Source organism: Panicum virgatum, chromosome 7K (genome assembly GCF_016808335.1).
Source record: "Panicum virgatum strain AP13 chromosome 7K, P.virgatum_v5, whole genome shotgun sequence".
In the NCBI taxonomy this organism is placed as follows: Eukaryota; Viridiplantae; Streptophyta; class Magnoliopsida; order Poales; family Poaceae; genus Panicum; species Panicum virgatum.
The window spans coordinates 800,762-806,884 of NC_053142.1; positions in this window are offsets into that span (position 1 = coordinate 800,762).

The window sequence follows — 6,123 nt, forward strand, 5'->3', positions numbered from 1 at the left end:
TAAAGTCAATCTGATTTTAAGATAAGAGGGTCTTAAAATCTGTTTCCCTATGGTACTTATCGTATCCACACTTTGGGAAAGTCAGGACCAAATGAATTGCCACTAATTTCTCACGCATCACTTTGGATGCCCAAGTTGATCATTTCAAATTGAATAGATCAACCGTGTGAAAATTTTGGATACGCAACATGGTGTACGGGATGGTGGTATGCATAATACGACAAAAATGAGATCTATCTCATTACTTATATGCCATATCCAAAGTTATCTTTTTGTGTTTTCCTAAAAACACATGTGGATATCTCTATACTTTAATAAAATATGAGTTGAATTAGGACATAATTAAACGTCATCAATTGTTTACTCATATCCTTAGGAAGAATGATAGTGGAGAAGAGTCGACCAAACTATCATTGCATCGCATCAGCAATAGCAAAAATTATTCCCTCTTCTTGACATAAGAACCAAGAATATTTTGCTTCCATAATTATAAATTTTGTGGTACAAATTATCCACTAGACACAAATCATTCCAAATTGGAGTGATTCCCGTACAATCTATATATGGCAAGAATTCAATGGAATTTTTGTGTAATATATAGAAAAATCCATAAGTATTGTCGAGTATCAAATTCATCAATATGATACTCACAGTAGTTATGCATTGACAATAAATGTTACAACTTATTTTGATGGACTAAATAATATCAATGGACCATGAGATTATTCTCAAATATCAAAATAAGTCATTCGAATTATGTTCGATGATCTTGTTGTCCATGAATTTATGTTCTCTTATGATAGAAATGGAAGTCTTTGTTATGCGATCTTAGAAGATCTAGCAAAAACAATCAAATTTCTAGAGAGCTTAAAATTTAAGATTGAAAACCTTTCAAATCTTATGTCCTAGCTCCTATTTTATCCCTTATTAATATTTAATATAGATAAATTATTCCTTCCATAAGATATTCTTATCGATAATCTTTATGGATGTAGTGCCTTAACAATAGCAAGACACATTTTTTGTTATCTATAATAAACAACCCCAATCAAGGGTCATTAAACTCTTTTATTAGTTTATGGGATGAAACCAATATTAAAGTCCATTGTTTATGTGGGATACTAATGCCATCAAGAGTGAGTTCAATAGACTCCTCTGAAGTCAATATCCAAAACATGTGACAATCCATTGATTTAATGAATTTACACCTAAGGTAAACTCAAATCACTATGATGATGTTTTAATATCAAATGCAATATTTTATAATTGTATATCTTATCATAATTTTGGATCATTATCGGTAACCATATAAATGTGTATACCATACAACGAATCATCATAGATTTTATTGATACACAATACAAATAATCTCTATGTCAGAAACATAGAGTAGATCTTTATAGTAGGCAATGTAAATTGCTGCCGAAGAATGGTCTTTGGGCAGAATAATTCACAAGGAATTAAATGCAGCCTTTGCTTAGGACTCTACTACCTTGTGTAAAATAAAAAAAATATGATGACAAAGAACAATCCAAAACCTTTATTTTGATTAAAAACACATCGTAGGTACTCATCAAGTTCAGAGAAACAAGATGTAGACCTCTTAGTAACAGATGATTAGATCACTGCTATAGCACGGTCTCAAGGCAGGATAAGTCACAAGAAATTAAATGTAGCCTATGTCATAGTCCCCATTACCTTGTGTTAATTAATCAAAATAATCAAGATATGTATATTGCAAATTTTTAATCCATTAAAGATGAATAATCTTTAATGATATTCATGTCTTAGTTAAACTGCAACTAAGTTACTAGTAGTTTAACTTGTATGTGGTGCAAAAATGTGTTTTAGGTGCACCAAAATACCCCGATTCTATTATAAAATTACAAATATAACATATATGTTGGTGCAAAATAGGGGGTTTGGGTGCACCAACATAGTCAAAAATAGTTATTGGAGTCACAAATGTAATATGTATGTGTTGCAAAGGAGAATTTGGTGCACCACATATTCCAAAATATAATAGAATCAAGATGGCATTGTAATATAATATAATCAAATTACAAAATATATTACAATGACAATATCCAAGCAACAACAAAGCACGAAGCGCTATAGTTGGGTAGTGGCATAGTTGGGCTGTTGCTGCTGCTGCTGCCACTCGCCCCGCCGCGTCGCTGCCGCTCGCTGCTCGCCATGCTGCTGCTGCCGCCGTCGCAGCACCGCGCTTGCCGCTCCCGCCGCCGCCGCCCTCGCTGCGAGCTCGCTGCTGCCGCCGCCGCTGCGCGCTCGCCGCTTCCTGCGCTGCAGCAGCCGGCCCCAGCAGAGAAGGGCAAGGCCAGGGCGGCCGCGGCTAGTCCCTACATGCAGGGGAAGAGAGGGGAGGCGAGGTTATGGACAGTCGTGAGGAGGGGAGGGGAGGGGCACCGCACCTCACAGAGGTCGATTCGCATGGCACCGCGCCGGATCTCGCCGCTCCCGACGCCGCCACGCTCGCCGCGAGCTTGCCGTTCCCACCGCCGTTGCGGATCTGTAGGGTAAGAGAGCTAGGGGAAGCAGCGGGAAGGGACGGAGGGGAGCCAGCGTTGGAGCTAGCAGGGGAAAGGAGCAGAGAGGGAAGGGGAAGGGTCGGCGGGGAACGGCCCGTGCGCCGGCCCCCGCAGTCGCGGCCGCGCCGAGCTCCTGCGCCGGCCATAGTCGAGCTCCTGCGATGGCCGTGGTCGAGCTCCCGCGTGTGGATGTCCCGCACCAAGCTCCCACGCCGGCCCGTGGTCGAGCTCCCGCGGCGGCCGGGTGGCCGCGCGTGGATCTCCCCGCCACTGGGGAGAGAAGGGAGAGGAGGGGAGATGGGAGGAGATGGGGAATGAGAGGGAGGAGAAGGAATGAAGGGAGAGGGGCGGCGTGCGCTGTGGGAGAGGGGAGGAGAAGGGAGATGAGTGAAAGAGAGGAAGAGAAAAATTAAAATAGGTGGAGAACACATCACCGCCGGGTCATATTACAACCCAGCGGTGATGCTAATATATCACCGCCGAGTCCATTTGGAACCGGCGGTGATAGACTATCACCGCCGGTTCGAAACAAACCGGCGGCGATGGGGCGTTTGCGATGATGTAGTCTGTAGTAGTGATCTGATCATGGTGGTATTCTCTGCTCGGCCTTAACTCTCAAATCCCTTTTAAATCCACCAAATAATCGACAATAAATCTTCACCCCTGAAGCTTCGTTGCATCTAGCAGCACGAAGCAACGAGTCCTTCAGTTGATCAGTTCCAAGCGCGCAAGCTCGCCAGGCTTCCGCCGTTCAATAGCAGCTAGCCTAAGTGGGATGATGGCTGATAGTGTCGAAGGAGATGGGAGTAACGGTGGTGGATCCGGCAACCAGGAGCGTCTGGCGGTGTACAATGAGGTTCAGGCGGCGTACGCCCACGCTCGAGCCTACGATCACGCTGTGATGTACGCACACCTTTGGGCGTACGTTTCGCGGGCTGTCATGGCCTCAGGGCTCCTGGCTCTCTTGTGGTCCACGGTGATTCTTCTTGGTGGCTACGTCCAGTCTGGGGTCAATTACCGTGATACAAGCAGCCGGGTCAGTAATCTCATCCATCTATTTGTGTCCGTTCTCTCTATTTTTGTACGTATTCAGTTCCCATACAAGGTTCACAACAGTACATATTATATACTACAACAATTACAACGGATTCCATGTGTTCTATATATATCGCAGTAAGATGCATGCTGTTTTGGTCTTGTTCTATAATTCTAAGGGTTCCTCTGGATTGGAGGATAAACAATATAGCAATTTTGAAGGCTACAAATCCTATAGAAAAGACCCTATGATGCCCTTTAGAAAATATTTTCTACCAATTCCTCTGGAATTCCTATGCATTGTGCGTCATTCCTATGGAATTTTGAAGGAAACTAAACATGAGCTCCAACCTCTTGTTGTTTCCTACGGTTTTCCTACATTATGTCCAAATACATATTTTATTCATGTAGGATTTCAAGTGTTAGTGCATTTCTTCCTATGTGTTCCTATCTATAATTCTTATAAAGTTAAACCTCAACCCGCGATGTTCTATTTCGATACAAAAAATGTATGACACGGGATAGGTGATGTTTCTTTGGACCGTCATCGATAGTTAACCGTGACGCGTTTTCGCTTGTTCGTGGCTAAATCAAAACCGCACGTAAAGCCAAATTTCTTGTAGTGCTCCACTAGAGGATTTCTCTCTTCATGTAAGATGTCCACATCATTCTCCACTAATAAGTGACACTAAATGTTTTATCTCTTCATGCAAGGTGTTCACATCATTCTTCACTAAACCCATGTCATCTCTTATTAATTAAAAAATATCCATGTCAACTCCATCATGTGAAATATTTAATCGATTAACATACAAGTCATCTACATATGCTATTTGTTTCATTGTTTATTCCTCTACAATGTAATTAAACATTTTATTAGTTTTTCCTCTATTAGCTTGCCAATTTTTTACCAGATCTGATACAATAAAAGAACATATATGTATACATATTATACAAATACTCCTCGTTCCTATATTTTGTAAATACTTTGTTCCAAAGAAGGCCTAAGTGTGTGGTCGTGCCCTGCTGAAGGACTGAGTAGAGAGAGGTGAATGATATATATAGCCAATAAGAATTCTTTGTAAGAACACGGTCTATATTGGGCGTGTTTGTTTGCCTAGGCGAGTTGAGCCTGGCCCGTGCCCCCCAGCCAGGCCGGCAACGGTCAGGTCCAGCTGATGCAAGGCACCTTGTTTGTTTTCCTTCCCAGCTCGGTCTGGCGGTCTAGCCGGCTGCGGGCCGTGTGTTTGTTTGCCTGCACGGGGTGGCAGGCGGCCCAACTACCTTCCCAACCACCAGGTTGGGACGGTGTTTATTTGCCTGCACGAACCAGCTGCATCAGCAACAGCCATGGAGGCCACATTTGAGCACAGAAATGAGCAAATGAACAGGTTCTTCAACATTTCAAAAATATACCATGGCAAAGTAGTCTGAGGCCACATTTAAGGCCATTAACTCAAACACAATTTACTCGAGTACATCCATATGACAACACTTTGAGTAACCAATTACATGTATTCTAAATGAAATGATGATGTTTTGGCCTCTAACTCAAGGATCATGTAATTTTTCTTCACCCAAAGTATCATTGGTGGCACTGATTGAGTACAATGCATACAAGGGCAATTCCAAATTGTTCAAGACAACCATGGAACCGTGACCCACATCCATACCAAGCCATCAAGTCAAGGAGACAGTTGCTTGGGCATGGATGTGAGTCATGGTTTGATGACAGCCTTGAGAAAAATGCTAGAACAAAGTAAGCATGGAAACATGAGACATCCAATCTCAACAACATTATAGCCACCTCCTAACAGTTGTCATCATTGGCCACAAACAATAGAAATGCAGGCAAAGTTGTCAAAGTGAATAGATCCAAGCAAACATACCCCAGTAGTGTTCACCATCATTTGGCCTCAGACTGATGGTCTTTTGATCATGAATCCTCACAACATTCATTGGTGGCACATGAGTATGGCAAAAAAACCAAGAGATAGAAGCAAGATCACAGCAGACATGGAACCATGTGAGCCATCCAACCTAAGCCATCAACCTAGCCAGGCTATGGAGTTGCTTAGGTATGGATGTCTCCCTCGGGCCTCATGTTGACTGCATCAGTCATGTTGGTCATGAGCAGCACCTCCTCCTCTAAAAAGCATGACTTCTTCCTCTTCCTATCCCTATCAATAGTTATTAGTCACCAGATCTGTAGCCTGGCTGCACTGCTTCTAGTCACCCATGGGCTTTCCATTGGGCCCTTCCATCATGCCAAGACCATTGCCATCCATGTACTTGTTAGTCCCTAAGACCTCATTGCTACCCATGGCAAACTTACTAGTTGCCATGCCACTGCCAAAGATGGTTTGTATCTCATCAAAGAACTTGATGGGAGTGTTAAGGAACTCATCGTCCTTTGGGTGGTCCTGCAAACAAAGAACACAATGTAGTTAGACAATGCAGTTATCCTTGAAACAATTCTATGGACATAGTAAAACAATGCAGTTACAAAATTGAATACCTTGATGTGGCCTTCATAGTG